The sequence below is a fragment of the Aythya ferina genome, assembly GCF_964211825.1.
Source record: "Aythya ferina genome assembly, chromosome: 9".
In the NCBI taxonomy this organism is placed as follows: Eukaryota; Metazoa; Chordata; class Aves; order Anseriformes; family Anatidae; genus Aythya; species Aythya ferina.
The window spans coordinates 27,466,073-27,485,558 of NC_140305.1; the positions used below are offsets into that span (position 1 = coordinate 27,466,073).

The following is a 19,486-nucleotide window of genomic DNA, read 5'->3' on the forward strand; positions in this document are numbered from 1 at the left end:
AGGCAGCATATCACCAGCTTCTGTCCTTGATCCACCATTTGAAAAATTCACTTCAATTACCTTTAGAGTTCCTTGAATGAGGCAAATCATCACTCTAAATGCAAAGCATCTGGGTGATAATTGATCAAATACGGTAACTGTTCAAAAGAATTATTTCTGTGCATGGCAATATAAGTTTACTTTAACAAGAGCAACATTTATTTTAGCAAGAAAATTTGCAGTCTACATTCAATATATTTATTCCTTAAAATAAGACCTATCCTGCTGTATGTATTGGAAAATTGGAAAATACATGGGAAAATACTAAGAGTGTTAACTGGATTTGATGTTCATAAGCACAGAAGAGAGAGGCATGAAAGACAACAATATGTAATGCAGCTCATAGAATGAACTGCCTTAAAAAAATGCTGTGAAGTGAAGCAGACTTGAAATCACGGAGGCAGTTCTTCAGAAAATAAAAATGTAGCCTACCCAGAATTTCTTACAGGTAATGCTTTTACATCAGCATGTAATTCAGAAACTCACTGACAGAAGTCGTCATTTAAGCTAAGAATGCATGGTCCTGAAGGATGTGTCTTACAACAAAAACGTTTCTGGTATCTTGTTATCCTTCTTAACCATAAGTTATGCTTAGGAAATAGTAACCTATGATTGCACAGATTAAATCATTTTTTACAACAGCAACTCCCAAACTATAGACAGTTGGCTCCTCTTGGTCAATGGAGCTATGGTCACCAGTCTGCAACAAAAAGTTGTATGAACTCCTCGGTTCCATGTGGCTGCGCTCTCGGTCCACCACTAACACAAAACTTTATGACCAGGGGGTCACAAATGAGATGAGAAGACATATTGTTGTCTCGGGACTGCCTCCTGAGTGCTTCTTGCTCTTGCACGTGGGGTGGCAGCCAGCAGCTGTGCCCGGGTGGCCAGCCCCCCATCCTGACCCCTGCCACACGGCGCAGTGCAGCTGGCGGGCAGCACAGGTACCCTGCTGCCTTTGTTTGGCTTCAAACACATCCAATGCAATGAGACAAGATTCAATCAGCCATGTATGAGTACTACTCTAAAATAACATATCGGAGCTCTTGTAAAATGCTGAAATACTGCAGAACCTCTCCACGGACAGAATTTGGATACAGGAAGGTTGGCATCTGCTTTGCAGATATTATAATTAAAGAACTTTTGGTTTACCACAAGAAACTGAAAAAAAAATAAAATCAAATAGCAGTTAAAGCCATTAGAAAGATACATAGATTCTATGGCTTTAAGAAAAGGAAGGCTTTTCCTGCAAGCCTGTAAGTTTATACACTAAATACAAACATGTTGCCATAACCAGTATGTAATGCTTATCATCACAGAAAAGCCATGTATGACGTGTTTCAGTATGCTTCCATTAATTTATTGCAGAAAAAAAACAAAGGACACTGCTCATATCAGACGGGGCAGAAAGCTGCTATGTGGCTCTGGGGGGCAGCAGGAGGCTGCAGGGCACGCACTGCCTGGTGAGGCTGGAAGGGTGCTGGGGCTCTTAGGCTGCTTGTGGGGTGGCTGCAGTCCCCACTCTTAGACCTGCTTTGTGGCAAACATGCTGATCTCAGCATTCTATAAAGTTTGTAGGACTCACCCTAGTTGAGACTTATTCTTGCCACAGAAGATAAAATTGCAGTGTTCTGTTTTAAATAAGCTTAGAATTAGTGGCGTAATTGCTCGTCTGGGGCAGCACTGAAGCATTCAGAAGGCACCAAGGGTGTTAACTCCCCTGAGGGGTCTCAGCTCAATGCTGAGATGGACAGAGCTTAAGGACACGTCTCACAGACCAACCAAAGCAGGGACTGGGCACGCCTTGACAGAGTCGTAAGGCACAGCCCCACTCACCGAGTGTCATAAAACCAGAGAGCTCCTTCTGGCAGACCCTAAGAACCTTCATTTCTCTTGTGTTAAGAAACAGTATGGCAGACTGCAAAAAGGGAAGCGATGGTTCTTGTGCTTCCTGAAGAAGGAAGCTTGGAGAGCCTGCTGATTAAAAATAGAAGAAAGTAGAACAACAGAAAAAGAGAAGCAGCTCAGGCTTCAGCCAGGTGCTGATCAAAGAGCTTAACCGCGTTCTGGGGCATAGCAGTGGACAGACACACGTCTTCCTTTCTTCCTGCGTCCCAGTCAGTCAGACGAGACTTTTGCCCAGGTTGAACACAGCTGAATGAAGCAGCAAACTCCTATCTTGTTGTCCCAGGGTAGGCTGGTTTTGTTGTAGCGACTTATTAGTGAAAAGTAAAGAAAGGAAAAACACCCTGCAGGCCAGTTGCTACTTTCAGGTCACACCTACCTCCGTCAGGCAGCACACTGCATTCACTTGTTAGCTTTGTGCTACAAAGACCACTGGAAAGAGCTTCTCACACAGAGGAATGTCCCAACAAACACTGGCTGCGTGGGTCTGTAGGCAACGTGCGTGGAGGAAGGAAGGAAAGGGACAGCAGCCGGCCGACCAAGGGGCTGCTGTTCCCTGACACTCAAAGGCACACTGAACAATTAAAAAAAAAAATACTTGTAGGAATATGTTGTAACTTAAGTAATGTTGTAACTTTCCGAACTGCTTTCATACTTAGGTTTTACAGAGACATCGCTACTGATCTCTGCTTTCCACAAAGACGACAAAAATAAACTCTGCAAGGCACAGAAAACGAGGAGGAGGAAGATGCTGTGAGGAGATAAGTAATGGTTTTCAGTCCGCAGACATTTCTAACAGCTCGCACGCACTTCTGCGCCTTTCTCCTATATGTTCACCACCACCAAATGCTCTGCAGCACAAGACAAGGTAAATACATGGACTGTCTTTCAAACCTTTCCTGTGAGGGAATGCTTCAAGCATTCAGCACGGTCAGGGCTGTAATTTCGGGGATATTTGCTCTGGTTTTGTGCTGTGCCGGGCAGGGAGGTGAGCACTCCTGGAAGCTGCCCCCTGGTGGGTCCCCAGGCTGTGCTGGGGGAGGCAGGGCTGGTGAGCCCCACAAACTTCCCCATTGTCTGCTAGGAAATTCAAGCTGCATGTTCCAGTTCTGCTGAATTACCTGTCCGGGAAAAAAAAAAAAAAAAAATCAGGTCAAAACACCCATTCCTATTTCCAGTCTCATTATAACTTATCAGCTTGCCATTCTCTGCTGTCTATTCAACTCAGAAAAGATCACATCCACACGAAGAGCTGTTCCAGTTTTCTAACTAGCAGCAATATGGGACATGATTCATCAGGTGGGCGAGATTTCACATGAGGAGCAGCTGTAGCGAGCAGACTCATCAGCATCCCAGCTGCATTTACTCTTACAAATCGAAGGCACATCTCCTAAACATTTCACTAACAGTAATATTACACATAAAAATCCAACCATGAAAATTTTGTTAATTTTGTAACAATTAGAGAGGAAATTCTAAAGACCCCACTAAACTACATTCACTTGAAAAAAACATATGCAGAGATTCAGAAATATTTTTTTTTTATACCTGTTAAGTCAGTGAGACTTCTGCTATCAAGGTAGAAAAGACACTGGAGGTAAAACTTCCACAGACTTCAATGTGGCCAGGATTTCATCCCTGTAAATCATATCTTGGCACTCTGGCTGCAAGAAATCCAAGCAGACCAGAAATATGACAGGGCTTGAAGCCTGTAGCAGTCTGAAGCTGCCAGCTGGCATTTCAGCATGTGGCCTGCCTGCTAGCTGGGCTCTGCAGCCAAACGAAAGGTAGAGGCGACAGCTGGACGTACAAACAGTTTCAGCAATGCTTTGCAGTCAGTGCTGGAAACGGGTGTAACACCCATCTGAGCGCGCTACTTCAGACAGCAAGAAGAGGGAGCTGCCCAGACCTTGGACCAAACTGAAGCAATTAGTTTAAAAGCAGACCTGTAATCACCACAGAAGGGAATCTGTAGCAAGACCAGGTGATCTTTCTCTTCTAAATCTTTTAAAGCTTCCTGTGCTTGGCTTAAAGCTTCTAGGTCTAGTACCTATCAAAGACATGCATTTCAATTTTACTGGCTTTGAACTTTGCTTTAAGCTAACACATTTCACCCATTTTTTACTGTCAATGAGATATCAAGAAATGTTCCTGCAGGAATTCCTTCTTGCAGTTTTTTACCTACTGCAGTGTTCACACAGTCAAGGGCACACTTTTACCATGGGCGGTTATAAGACCCTTCAAACATGACCTCAGGAATACACACACAGAAAATTCCTCACAAGAACAGCAGTAGGCTCTGGGACTGGCAGGCTGTGCTGTACATATACATTTAACTGCATTTTTCATAATGCTGTTAGCTCATTAAGACATACAACACACGAGGCAGGTGCAAAGCTAAACAGGCAGGAGGCTCAAGTGCTCTCGTGAAGGCCTGCTGGATGCGAACTGTAACCCAGTGAAGGAGTTAGCCACCAACGCTGCAGTTTCACCTCCTTACGTCTGTACTCTCCTATTCCCGGCAGCTTCCCCTTTACCTCTGGAGCATATCTCCATTGAACCCGTATTTACGGGGCTCTCAGCAGGGATCCCCACAGGAACCCCTTGGCAAAGCAGAGGCTGTTCCACGAGCTCAGCATCAACCCTGGAGCCAGAGCTGCTGGGCACAGGGGCGGCTGCACCCATGGGTGCTGGAGGGGCAGGGAACGCACCCACCCACTGTGCCCAGCAGAGGCACAGCCCCTCCTGCAACTGCTCGATAAGCCATGCTTCAGGAGAGAAGGGCACTAGAAAGGCCAAGACCAAAACATACCAGGAAGTGACTCACAAAGACTCCTCTCCAGATGCAGCACAGAGCTCAGCCCAGGGTATCTGGATGCAAAGCAGTGAGAACAAACACATCTCCGGGTAGTAACGAGGCTTCAGCAGAAATTGGTTGGCAGTGTTTTGGCTGTAATATAAGCACAGATTAACATAACCAAGAGGTTACAAATTAAGCCTCTGAACAAATTAAAAACGCTAGCAATCAATGAGAACACAACAAGCCTTTCAGCTGATCTATTAGCAAAACAAGCACTAACCACATTAAGCTGCTTTTACAGAAATTATCGGGGCCTAATAAAAACAATCGACCAGTTCTCAAGCCAATGAAAGCGACCCAGCCAGCTGCAGCAGTTTAACCTCCCTTAGCTAGGGAAGGGGAGTGCCAGCTAAGGCAGGGTTGTGCTGAGGGGTTTGTCATCCACACTCAGCAAGGCACACGCTGCTCCTGCCCAGCAGGAGAGGGAAGCAAAACCTGGAATACCCCAAAAAGTCTTTACTTGTGTTTGAAGAACCTTTATGCTTCCAATGCTGTATTTTTCTTCCTAAGCATTGAACAAACCCTCTAAATAAAATACCCTCAATATCCTAATTAAGGGTCTGAAAATGTCTTTACTTTCACAGGCCTTTGTCCCAACTGTTTTTCTGTCTAATAAGTACTGGCAAAGCTACTCTGTAATTCTGATTTAAAAAATATCTGTAAACAGAAGAGTGTGGTAGATGAAGCAAAACTGCATTTCCAACATCGGCATACACATGACCACAGAATAATAAAGAAACAATAGACTTCATCCAGAACTTTCCAAAACATGCTGTCATTGTGCCTGGGGCTCCAGCTGCCAGCTCGCAGTGCTCCTCGCTCTGCATCCAGCTTCAGAGGAACTTCCCCCTCCAGTGCTGGCGCCCAGCAATCAAACCCAGCCCAGCTGTGTTCTGGAATTAACTCATGTTTAACATTCCCTTTCGTTAAGGCATTTCTCCCAGTTACAGGCTCTGTGTCTCTCCATGATGCCTTGTAGGAGGACCCTCTCCTTCCTGCGGCGGGCACAAAGTACCTGACTTGGATGGGGAGAAATGTGTGTTCAACATGCTTTTTGTAGGCTCAGCATCTCTTGGAAAATGCCTGAAGGGCCCACTGGGGCCTTTCTAGCTCTAACCAATGCTGCTGCAATGCATGCAGGCGCAGTGGTGCCCCGGAGAGCAGGGCTCCGTCCATCCAGCCTCTGCTACATCGGTCCCTGAACACCTGCTTAAGGCTCTGAGTCACTGACACCTCAGACTTCAATCTCTGCTGCCACTCCAAGGGAAAGTCATACTTCCAGCAATACAACCAGCAGCGAATTCTAGTGACTGGGACAGAGAACAGTGAATACTCAGCTGTTTTGGCTGGGCAGACATTCAGGATTATTCCAGCCTTTTGGTGCCTATTTTGTCAGACAAAGTTGGGAGAGATTGGATCAAGATTGTTATGATCTATAGCTGAAAATTCATTTCCAAGGTGAGCCTTTTCTTTGAACAACAGACTATAGTGAAATTCTTGGTTTGGACCTGTTGTGTTTTGTTTGTTTGTTTGTTTTCTTTTCAAAATGTTCCCAGTGAGCTTCGAACCAGAACTTCACCTAGTTGCTTAAAAAAAGCAATTTTAACAGAAATGACATGCACAGTATTTCTAAACACAGGCTCCAGATTCCCACCTTCTCATGCATTCCTTCTTGTGAAAAATACTCTTTGCATTTCAATATCAAAAAGCTTGTTCCCAGACTAATATAAGTATCTTCTAAAATGCTTTCAGACATGAGCAAATATGTCACAGACTGTGATTACTCTGCAGAGTAAAACAGAATAAAAATGCATTTATCTACAGGAAAAAATGCCCTTTAATCTTAGTACAAACCCACAAAATGTAGGTTGCATCTTAAACTGTTCTGAGCAGCTGAACTAGGTTAAAGAAAACTCCTTTGTACTCTTCATTTCTCATGCTTACAGCATTATCACTCACAATTAGGCGTGACATTTCAGTAAACATTGCTTGCATTGAGTTAATAGACAAAGCACACAGGAGACAGCTATCAGCTAAAGACAAAAAGAAGGGAAACAAAGCACTGATGAGGCAGACTTTTATGCTGGCAAGAGAAACTGCAGAAATCTGTGGATTGTCATTTTTACCTCCACCCAGACTAAACTCTTGGTATGTTGCCCACATGTACTTACACACTTTCAAAGAATTAATATTAAGAGACTCAGCTGTAGAAAAAAACTCTCAACCTTAAAGTAGCCCCTTTCATCTAAATTTTTCAGACATCTTAGGAAAGGAACCAAGTTTTAGTGATTTTAGTTTCCTGAATTTCTTACCTTGTATACCATGGATGAATAACTTTTATAATCATATTCACTAATTTTATTTAATGCTGAGTGGATCAGTGACACCTTACTAAACACGGGCTATTTGAGCATGGTGTGGTTTCCATTCAAAGTATGCATGCTGAAAAAATAAAATTGCAAACATGATACCTGTATGGAACAGATTTGCTGCTAGGCTCCATATTGTTTGAAAGGTTGTGAACTCTGACAAAATCATTTCATCACTAAGGGTTAGACCACAATCCCTCCATGTCGGATGGGAATTTACGCCCTGGGGACTTTCTGCCATTAGTTACAGTTGGGTTACTCATAGCATAATCATGCTATGAACAAGGCTACGGGCATCACTCGTACTTGGATCTAGGTTGCTAGATCTCAGGTTTAAGGTCATTTTTAAAGAACAAAAGATACATGTTGCATTCAATTCAGAAATGAAAACTGCTTTCCTTTATCTTTAAAAGTGACATAAAGAAAGACTACTCTATCTGCACATTAAGAAAATGTCAAAATGTTCCCCAAAGGTATCCAAATTAACATGTATGTAAATGATGTGTCACTTTGATTGCTGATAACAGTCAGTGTGTGCACAGCACTAAGTAGTTCAAGAAGAGATATGACTTACACTTTGTTATGTTGGGAGTAAGGGCAAGCCTTAGAAATAAATGCCATGTTTGCAAGCAGTCCGCAGTCTCCAGCCCCGGGGTTAGGCTGTGAATCATTCTCCCTTCTTCCCAGTTCACTTTCAGATACCAATCCAGACCCCAGGCTAGGGGGACGTGTCACTGCCTTGCAGCACATTATATGACTTTAGAATAGATTCTCCTTTGGCGAATGCTTTAGCTGTTCTCAAGAAAATCAGTTTCAAAGGACCATTTAAACACCATCTGGACAACAGGTTTATTCACAAAATATGCAAACCTATAACCATTAAATAGTAATGCAGCCAAGACAGGGGATTAATTAACTAAAAGCATTATTTCGTTTCTAATATACACACAATCTTGCATTTTTCTTAAAGCTCCCCACTGTGGAAATTCTGCAGCATTGCCATATGAGAGTTTATTATCATAAACTCTTTCAAAAGCCTTTGTTTTCAGGAAAGAATCAGCTCTGAATATAACACTGCTTCCAGGCACAATGAAAACCTCAGCAGGAAAAGGGTCCTGCAGTGCTCTGAATAAACATCTTGGTGCATGTCCTCTGTATATACGCAGCATGCAATACACAGTTGCTACCTCATATTTCCAATACGCCTGGAAGTTATTGCTTAAACAAAATAGCGTTAGTAAGAACATGCAGTTCCCAAGGGGGATATTCTGACACCCACAGTGCTGCTCATGAATGGGGCTATTACCATGGAAAACAAGCTTCAGCTTTTAAAATTCAATATTGATTTATGGTTCAGACTGTTATTATAGCATGCAGCAAAACATAAAAAGCCCCTAACTTTTTTAGTATTTAAGCCCCTTGAAGGAAGACCTTTATCTGCTCTGAAACTCAAACGAGCATCCTCTCTGAGATCGCAGTTTGATCGCATTTTGTTCAGGTTAAGGTCCTGCCATTCGCCCTTTCAGACCCTAACTGTAGGCAGGCTTCACAGTCCAGACTCCAATTATCAGAAGAAGAATGTAATTCTCCTACTTATTATCACGTCTTCCTCTAAAAATTCAGAACGTACAACCAGGGTTGCCCAGAACCAGAGCCACCCATTTGCCAAATTTTTTTCCCTTTGAATGGATGAGTACATTTTAATCCTGTGCTGTATTTGTGCTCCTATAAACCCTAGGAAAGGCAACCAGCTCCTTCATTCAAAATGCAGCCTTCATTCTGAACCTAATAGCAATCACTACCATAATCATATATTGATTTTAATTTGTAATGGACAGAACATTCACCTAATGCAAATATACATCTCTGTCAAATTTTATTTTCTTCTTCCTAATTCCCTTTCCAATTAAATATAAGCACATTGGCATTAACAGAGAAAGGTCCGGTGTCAGAAAACTGAAGTTTAATCATGTATTATTGAATTCCTAAGCCAGAGATGTGTGAAACCTTTCCTGTTAAACTTGGCCTTCTGGAGAGCAGAGAGCAGCAGGGCCTCCTGGCCGGCCAACCCACTGCTGCATGGCCACGCTGAACATGCATGGGATGAACGGGTGACAGGAAGAAAAATACCTGGTTCATTAAGGGCAAAAATTATATGGACACCACTGCTGAAACTCTAACCATAAATCTCTTGTAATACGCCTGTATTTTCAGTTGAATGCAACTTTACCAAATGCTAACCATCTGTGCTAAAGTTCCTCATGTTAGACACTGGGGTTCAGCAGTGGACAGAGAGCATTAACAGATAGATGGATAAAACAGGTATCAGAGATGGCTCAACAAAGCTTTTTAGAAGAAAATCGTGTTTCACATATGGTTGAGTTTTTTCATCAGTAAGGATGTAGCACAGACAATAAAGTGTTTGAGCTTTTTCAAAATGCTTTTCTTGAGATCCCTCAGCAAAGATTCTCAAGGAGCCTAGTCTGTCACGCAAGATGAAACGTAAAAAATTGTAACTCTTGCTTTTCACTTAAGAGAAAGCTGTTCTCTAAGGGTGAAAACAAACACAGAATGATTTTCTTTCAAAGAAGTTGTTCCTACTAGCTTTCACAATTTTGAAACCTTAATAGCCATATGATGGATAATACCAACTTGCAATGGCAAAAGGGTTTAGGATCAAGGCATGCGTCTGTCCTGTATCGAACTACTGATCATCGTCTTTATTTTTTTACTGGAATTGCAGCTGTCCTGATTTTTTTTCTGAACTCTCACTGACAGTGGGAGCAGTATTTTCTGCAAACACCTGAGAGAGGCTCCTAGTCAGTGCCACCCAGCAGTCACAGTTAGCATATACTTCCATTTTCATGTGATTCGTCTGTTTAGAAACTCGCATGTGCAAACCTTGCATGTGGCACAGCTCCATTACCATCTGTTCCAATGTCTCCAGAGCACAGACAGCAAGGAGCTCTGACAACTGAAGCTGGAACATACGGAGAGGTTTTAGTGCAAGTTATTATATGAAAGCAGGCCTAGGAAAGAGGGTGAGATAGTTTGGACTGTCCAAACTTTCACATTAACTTGGGTATCTTCTGATGCTTTGGTTGAGTAAATTGAGTGCTAAGTTTAAAATTCAGCAAAAAGAAATTAAATCCTCTAAGTTTCTCTAAGGAAACAAAACATGTTTTCAAATTTTCCCTTGGAAGGGAAGGGAGGAAGACAAACAGGGTAAGAGCTACTAGCTATAATGCTCAAATATGTAGTTTCAAATTATTTTGGCACAGGAAACTGTTTTAACAGTTCCAGAACATTCAGACTGTGTAGTGTGGAGATCTCCTGCCCTACCTGCACATCTGCATTTAGCAGAGGAGAAAGGTTGGGCCGTATCTCTGGGCCATCATCCTGCTTTCCGGCCTCTGGAGCCAGCTCATGGCTGCACACAGAAGTAGAATAATTTAGGTCAGAAGGGACGTCTGGAGGTCATCTAGCACAACTCCTTGCTCAGGGCCATCTGAACCAGTTATTTTCCTTGGGCAGTTATCGGTGACATAAACAACAAACACAGCATGCGCTGTTCCTTACCACACACCCAACGTGGGAGCCCAGCCTCACTCTCACAGTTAGGGGTTGGAAAGTAGAGCTGATGCACAGTGAGTACAAATTCATCCTTACAGAGCGTGTGGTGGAGTCTCCTTGATACCCTGCTGAAGATCACGTTTGTTCCCGAACAATCACTCAGCGATGTTCCTTCAAGTGTTGAGCTTAAGAAGCATCAGAGCAGGGTGAATATGCTTTAATGTGAGAGAGCAATTTATTAGATTTTTCAGAGCTTCTTCCACAGCTGTGACAAAAACACTGTGTGGATTCTCCTGGAAAAGACATGAGCTCTGACAGTAAAAGCATTGTTTAAAGAAAGTCTATTTTCTTATTTTTTTTTCTTTTACAGTGACCACTGCTATCTCAACAATTATCCTGAAGCTTCCTAAAGAACAAATTCCTTTTAGTTCAGCTGGTACATATGCTGATTTCACAGCACATAATTATGCAGGAAAATGTCCTTATAAGGATATTCAATAACAATATTTTGTGGCCATTTCATATTTCTCAGCCATGTTCTCACGTGTTTTACAAAGGTAAGCAAATCTCTGTGCACACAAAGATGACAGAATGAACCCAAGGAATGCACGCGCTGGGCCGCATGAGGGCCATCAGTGGTGGCAGAGGAGGGTAAGTGGGGGGGGAATGCTGGGGGTGGCAACGAAAGCCAGGCAGCAAATGGCCATGGGCATGGCATCCCCATTAGCATCTGACAGCTTGGAGCAAGCTTTCATTTTCTCCACAAAAACGCTGCATTTAGCAGAGAACTGCACTCCAACCAATGTGCAGGATCTGTTCCAGCACAAAACAGATACGAAAACAGACAGAAAGGTCTGCTGTGCACTCCAAGTACCTATGCATCTGATCACTGCTCTTAAGTTCAGCCAAACCCACTGGGAACAAGGGAGCAGTGAAAAAACTGTCAGTATTTAAAAACTCCTGGAACGGCTCCATTTTTTAATCATTTCTAAGCTCCAAGTAAGCAAGAAAGGGCAAATGAACAGCTCTGACAACGTTCTGACTGACAACGTGTTAACATTTTTAAAGCACTCCTGGGGTGCTTTCCAAGCAGGTTTTGGGAGGTGGGAGCAGCGATCAGAGCGCGGTGCGTGCAGCCGGCAGCGCTGCTGGATGGCGTCTCGGCGGCTTCGGCAGCACTGAACGTTCTTTCATTTGCACAAACTCCAACAATCTGTCTCGGAAGAAGCAGCTCCAGGATGTTGCGACAGGAAGGAAATGTACTCTGTAAATGCTGGATTGTCCTGTGGAACTGCGAGATGCTGCATCTGAAGAAAACTAATTAGCAAATGCTTAAGATGCATGTCTAAGGACCAGGATTGATGTGCCCTGAAACACAGAAAGCTGATAAAGTTGAAATTGCAAGAAGACATATGTCTGTTACCCTGTCCATTACTAAAGTCATCTCACACATCAGCTGGCTTTTATGATTGCTTTCCATCACCTACACGTCAGTGATGGAACAGCACTGGTATGCCAGAAATGCGATTCAAGAATGAGAAATGGGTCGAGTTTGGAGTAATGTTCACTTATACAGGAACAATCAGCCCCAGACAGTTCATTCCTGCAGCACGCCAGGAGCCTTGAAACAAGGCCTCAGAGCTTATCAGGCTCCCACACCTTATCAGGCACCCACAGCAGCACGGTCTGTCAGGAAATGCAGTCATGGATTCAGCCGGGAGCACAAGCGCGCGGGCTCCTCTGACAGCAGGCGGTAAGTCAGACCTTGGTGTGTCACAGCAGCACTTGTGTCAGGCAGAGGGTCACAACAGGAAAAAACAATGGACTTGGGAGAAAACTTTCTTGCAGGACCTGTACACTGATCCACTGCCATAATGCTCTGCCGCTTCCTGCGATAGCGAGGCACCAGCTGCGTGTGCTGGTTACTAATACAAAAAGCTGTCTCTTCAGCTTAATGCACACACTATATTGAGCTGCTTAACCCCACTGAACACTTACACCAGATTATTCAAATGGCATGCAAATCCCTCACCTGAAGAGCTCAACTTTCCTAATATTTGGACCGCCATGAATTCAGGTGGCTCAACTTTGAGCACATTCAGTCAAAATAGAATGTATTCTTCCACACAGCTGTGTTAATAGGGAAACACTATTTATCAAGAGCCTTATGCTGTTTCATATTGGGATTTCAAATCCAGTGTTAACAAAACCAGGATGACCTCCTTATCTTTTCAAAAATAAAATAAAACAACAGCACTCATATTAGAAACTCATTTTGCAAAGGCGTTAAGTGATCCTCTGAGCAGGGCCTGAGGTCTGCACCCCACTGTCCTAGGCTTCTGCTCAGCTTGGCATGGCTTTTGCAGCCCTTACCTTGCAGCATTTTAGGGTTGCCTCATGTCCTTACTTGTCATGTCTAAAAGACATCTTTCCTACTGAAGCAGAAAAGCTTTGGAATCACTTGAGAATCAGAACCTGATGTGTAAATAGTAGTTTCAAGGGGCAAGTAGAACAACTATGAGCATTGTGAAGAAAATTTCCCCATCCTTTACAGCTACTTACTTAACTGAGAGATACACCCCGTGGCAGAACAGCAACGTGCTACCTGAGTGACACCTAACGTTACTTGCACAGGACACTGGTGTGCCAGAACGTGGCTGTGCAGAGCACTGTGTGGAAATCCAGACTACATTTTATTGGTTGATTATAATTGCAATTGAGATAATGAATGAAGTGAGCAGTCAGTCACATCTACAACAGCTAGCAGACAACAGCTAAGAGAGAACTGAGAAATCTAATACACTGGTGGAAAGTGGTGCCAAAGCAATAAAGATGCCAGCACAAAATGAGGAAAGTCGGTCTCAGACCCACATTTTGTCCTGTTAAGTTAGAGAGTACCACGAAAAAATACCAGGATGTCACATCTTTACACTTTATTCAGTGGAAACCTGAAAAGAAGAAAGCCTGCAGGGTTAGAAACCTAAGTCAGGGTGGGTGGGGATGGCAGATGTCTGGAAGGAAGCCTTCCAGAAAGCTTGGCACTTGTCCCAGGCTGGCAGCTCAGGCGCTGCGGCGGGAGGCAGCGCGCATCGCCAGGCAGAAGCTGCTGCCGCAGGCGGCTGGGGGTCCCCAGCCCAGCAGGGCAGGCAGGCCGTGAGGCTCCTCATGTGGGACTGCCCAGCAAGCAGGTGGGTCAGGGAGATTTCTGCAGCCAGCTTGCCTGAGGACATGTTAAATAACAAGCAATCATGCCAGGCAAAGGGAAATGAAGTAGAACTAACAAAAGCACTTCGTGCTGCAGACAAGGATGGCCAGTCCCGAGGTCTCAGAGGAGCACCACACGTCCATGAGACTCTCCGCCAGAAAGCAATTATGTGACTGAGCTGATTGTTTGCTGAAATTCGTCCATTAGTAGAGATTTTTAATCATCACTATGTTACTTTGTCTCTGAGAAAAAGAAGAGGGGATGGTATGTACAGACAGCTCTCAGAGAAGCCTTTGGTGATAGCACTGTGCAGGGCACGTACTGGTGGCCATGGAGAACAGTTTACCAAAGGTTAAAGGAAACACTTCCAGACTCAGCTGATTACTGACCAGCCAGTCTGCATGCATAAATGTATTCCAGCTCTGCAGGACTTCATTCCCTCCTTTATTCTCCACCTGTTGTCCAAGCAAAAGGCAGTAACAGTATGTTTGCTTCAATGCAGTTTAGCGCTGGCCTTCATGTTGACCTCAAAAAGGTAAATGAAAGAGGAACAGGAGACAACAGCAGAGGTATTTCAAAGCAATTTACAGGAGGCGTACGTACACTATATTAATATGCATTGAAATTAATAGAAAATTAAAAGCTGCTGAAGCCACCAGACTTGCTGTATGATCACTGATACAGTACCTATGCCTTTAATTCAAAGATCTGGAAATAATTTGTAAGTTCTCATCTTACACTTCCTCTGCAAAATACCCATTACTGTATCTACTTACAAACAGGTAAGCAAAGATTATATAAAAACAAAATAGGAGAGTAAAAAAACAAACTTTTGAGTTGTCACTGCAAATCCCCCATTTCCTTATCAATATAAGATAGGATCTTTGCAGCTGAAGGGTTAAAAAAATCAGAATGTCATTAACACCGTGTTTTTGACATTGTATTATTGAAAAAAAATCTGGATGACAGAAATTACTCCCTGTTTTAGGAACATCTAATTTTGTTGTTGTTGTTCCTTTTTACAGGTCCCCATTTCTGACAACAAAATGGCATTGATGAGTGTATCACCTCTATCCCTTTGTGTTCACACCTCCGGATCTTAAACAAAACCCCCACACTGGTGAACAGACATGATGAAAAGCCTTCACTCCAGTGGCACGCTGCAGCTGGCACAGCCGGGACTCAGCCAGCTTTCAAACCGCAGTGAGCTCAGTCCTGCCCTGGCAGCGCAGGGAGCCGAGCCCTCTGCCAAACCTGACACGTCTGCTGCAAGTAGGCGTAACATCACTATGTGGCCAGTACAGCCTGAAGAATGCCTGCTCAGAGCATTAACTTCAGATCATTTCAAGTTCATCTTGGGTATTTACTGTCTTCCAAACAGCATATTCCAACCATGCTATCAGCATGACTCATTAATCCTCCGTCTACTGTGACAGCACAGTCATATCTCTGGCTTACATATAAAGGAGTTGAAGTAGTCATTCAATTTAACTCCAAGAAGAAGAAAAAGCAGTTTAAACCCAACATTTTTCAGCTATTTAGCTGCTTAGCTACCTGAAAACATCATACAACACATGACTGTTTGAAATCTCCACTCAAATTGGGAGGGTACGAGAAGCAGGTGCTCCGTAGCATTGCACCCAAGACGAACACTTCTGTACCTGAAATGCTAAACAAAATGAACTTGGTGACTACATCCCAGAGCCACCGCAAAACTGGCACTTTCCAAGAATGTTTGGGGTCAGAAGGAGCAGAAGGCCTGCAGGAGGATGGTGCTGGACAGGCAGATGGCACTTGGACAGCACACCCACTGCAGTGCAATGTTTGGTAGGAACTGCAGGGAAAGGGGCACTTCCAGAACAGCGGGTCGACCCCTGCTCAGGGTGTAACCTGCAGGCTGATACCTAAAGGCCCTGCTCTGCTTTGCTAGCTTGGTAGTAAGCAATCTGACCATCTGACTTCTGGAAAACATCTGCTCTGCTCCGGGGGAACTACATAACTGAGATCAAATGGCCTGTGTCCGCCAATTAGGAAAACAACTCCAAGTGGAAGGACATCGAGCAGGGCTGCCATGGATCAATTTTGGTCTGATTTTATCGATCACCTGAAACACAATTAAAATAGTTTCTTTTTTTTTTTAATTAAGCTGTCTCTCAGCTGGCACACACAGATGGGCTGACAGCCTTGATTTCCAGGTTTATGCAGGGCACAGTATACCAGGATCTTGATCTCAGCTGAAGCCTCCAAACATTGAGATACAAGAGTAATTAGGCCTTCACAAGATCATGACCATCAGATATTCTGGAAGAAAAAAAATGCATCTTGAGACCAAAATATCAATATTCATTCCCAAAAGAAATGGATTTTTAACTGTCTGAAAATAAATATATTAAACAGTACAGGCCATCCCTGTACATGTCTAATCCTGAAAGTCTTTTCAGAAATCACTCCCTAACACACCATCCAGCAAGTGAATAGCAACAGAGGAACACTGTGCCTGCATCCAGTTTCCACATTTGAGTTGTTTTGTAAATTAAGGGGCATAAAGTGTAGCCTACACACGCTTTACAATCCGATTCATTAGCTCTGTGAATCAGCATCAACCCTTATGATCATTTTAGGTACTTTGTATGATGAAGACCAATTGATTTGGTAAGGGAAATGTCTCATGCTTTAAAATGTATTTGTTATTTGTAACTTAATCAATAGCTGTTTGTCAAAGACTTTTAATGATAACTTGATTCACAGAGGAAAATATTAGAGTTTTAAAAACTCCAGTAAAATTTGAGCATAGCTATGAAAGGAGAAACAAAATGTTTTCCTGTTTCTTTCCCCAATTCAGCTGCTAGGCTTTTGGAATAACATCCCTTTAGGAAGACGATGAGGCAATGGAACCATTTCCCCACTGCTCCAGTTCATCTGTGACAAAAAGTGGAAGCTGTTTCTCTTTCAGATAAAAAGCCTAAAACAAACAAAAAGAACCTTGCTAGTTTCAGGCCACAGACAAGTTTTTCCATGCTGCTTTTTCTTCCCAAGAGGGCCAAACCAGTTAGCTCCAGAGGCACTGGCTGAACCTCTGCTCTGCAGCATGACTGCCACAGGGCACTTACTCCAAGCTAGCACTACACCCAGGCAATCAACCTGAATTCAATTTTTTCAAGTAGAATTGGACTAATAGCAGTGTGCTTGTAGTTAGAGTAAATCCTTACTGCAAGTCGCTCAGGAATCTCACTCCCTTCTTCGCAACTGGTGGACTCACCAACAGGGATCCCACCTGAAGACACGCACAGCATGTTCCTTGCCTTCACTGCTGCACATTCTGCAGCTCCCCAGGCAAAGCACTGCGAGCACGAGCCCCTGGAAGCCCACCCTGCCCATCAGCCTAGCTGGCCTCCCCACATGCCCAGCACAGTTGGACAGCCAGTGCTTCAGAGACCAGGGCTCAGCCCTGCAGTACTGTCCTGGGGCCAAAATGACCTCTGAGGTCCAATACGTGCCCTCAGGCTGCCCGTTGGTGCTGTCAGCACTTCATTCCCCAGCACCTGCTGCAGGCTGAGACTTCAGTGCCCCGTGATGAGAACCTGCTCACTGCACCACCTGGGTGCCAAAGTCACCAAATAGATCATCTCCAGTGAAAACGCCTGTTCTTCTCCTTTCTTTTACCCTTCCTCCCCAGTTGGCAGCTCAGCAAGATATATATGCAGATAAAAGCAGTATGTTCTAAAGGGACTAATTTTATAAATAATGCATTATGTTACCACTGGTGCCCTCTCTCCTTGTGTTCCTTCCTGAATACTGACTGATTTTGTGCAGCTCACTGTATCAGAGTCTGGGCCAGTCTACTCCTTTATTAAACAGTTCATTAAATAATTAGGTCAAATAGATATTATTAACATAATGGTGCTTGTTTAAGTCCTGTAAGAGAGAAAGGCATTAAGAAATAAAGAGGACAGGTCTCTTCCCAAGCTTTGTTGCCTCCTGGGTGGTAGAGCATGGTCAACACGGCACCTGTCTGCATTTCCATTCCAGGTCAGCCTGGAGTGCCTGCTTGATATCTGTCTGTCATTCCCACTCCTATGCTACAATTTACACTGAAGAGCAATCCTCATGGCCCATAAACTGGACTCTTAATCTCTTTACTAGTATGGATCATTTCTAGTGACGAGAAATAGAAAGTGATCTCTTCAGAAGTACAGCTCGCTGGCAAATGGTGAGATGGTCAAAAGCTGCTAGAGAAGAATATGCCCCTGCTGTTGTGGGCAGCTCTTCACTGAAACATCCACATCCTTGGAGAGCAGGCATGGTTACTAAGTCCAGGACACGAAGCTCAGCTTAACAGTTCACATACTTCTCATTTTTTGACTCTTATTGTGGAGCAGCAACAGTACTTTACAAAGCTTATGGAGGTAAGATCTTGGATTTTTACCTTATGTTATTTTCTAAATTATGCCACTTAATGGCTACCACGTGCAGAAAGCCACCAGTTAAGTTTCAACCAAAGTCCCCATATAGCTGACCATTAACACACCAGTAGGTGTGTGGACACCGTTCAGCAGCATCAACACCAGCAGCAAAAGAATTATTTGCATGTCAAATTTGCAAATTAAAAACGTGAACAGATGACTACCGAACATCTTGATTCACACTGTGTTTCTCCTGCTTGTCAGTTTCTGGCAGTTATGAATAGTAACTTGAAAAAGTGCTAAAAATAAAACAGATTCAAGCCCTGGCTCAAAATTCCTTCCCCCCCCCCCCCCCCCCCCCCCCCCCCCCCCTTCCAATTTGCCTTTGGTACTTTGTTTGGTATTGCTAATAATAAAATCAGTATGACTCATAAAACCGCTGCTTTTATTTTAAAATAACAAGAAATATGTCTTACCTATGAAAAAGGTGCAAACCATTATCTCCAGAACTCATTCTGGCATTAAGTTGAAGTCACACGGAGCTACAGCTCCAGCAGCCCGGCTGCAGCAGCCTGCCATGAGCAGGAGGCAGGGGCAGCCCATGGCCACCCACTGCCCGCAGGCACCGACCTCCTCCCTGCCCCCAACTTGGGGACTGGCCTTACTGCTGGTAAGAAAATCACTGGTCAGAAGCACAGATTAATAAATAGGAAGGTCCTTTTCCAAAAGTGACAAATCACAACTAAAGGCTGACTGAGGGAATCCTGAACTAATCTTACTGTTAAAGAGAGTAATAGCATTTATTGCGTGCATTATTTCTAATAAACACAACAACTTTTTCTGTAAAATGATTAATACCATATTCAGTTTAAAATCTTCTTCAATCATGGCTGTCATAGAAACCAGGATTTTGTTTTCCTCTTACCTTCAGATGTTTGTTTTGGAAAATATATTCCAAAAATCTTGAGTGAGAAGCATTATTTCACCTGGGTTTAAGGAACAAACTGCACTGCATCGACTTGCACATAGCATTAAATAGCACCTGCACCAAAAACATCCAATGCCAGATTTATAAAAACACTTTGGTGATAGACAGCGTGGATAGAGGTTAAATGAAATTTCCAGAAGCTTC

General features: G+C 43.5%; 2 long non-coding RNA genes across 3 annotated transcripts; one reads left to right on the plus strand and one right to left on the minus strand.

Annotated features, from left to right (window-relative positions):
• Positions 1–1,372: 1,372 nt before the first annotated feature.
• On the minus strand, positions 1,373–18,964 carry LOC311441362. Of its 2 annotated transcripts, none has more exons than XR_014695901.1 (3): positions 18,831–18,964; positions 4,757–4,894; positions 1,373–3,065 (listed from the first exon to the last, which is right to left on the minus strand). It is a non-coding gene; the product is annotated as an uncharacterized lncRNA (long non-coding RNA). The 2 variants fall into 2 exon arrangements; XR_014695902.1 differs by lacking the exon at positions 18,831–18,964 and adding an exon at positions 5,025–5,107.
• Positions 12,341–16,377, plus strand: LOC311441363. Its single transcript, XR_014695903.1, has 2 exons — positions 12,341–12,499; positions 14,977–16,377. It is a non-coding gene; the product is annotated as an uncharacterized lncRNA (long non-coding RNA).
• Positions 18,965–19,486: the final 522 nt, after the last annotated feature.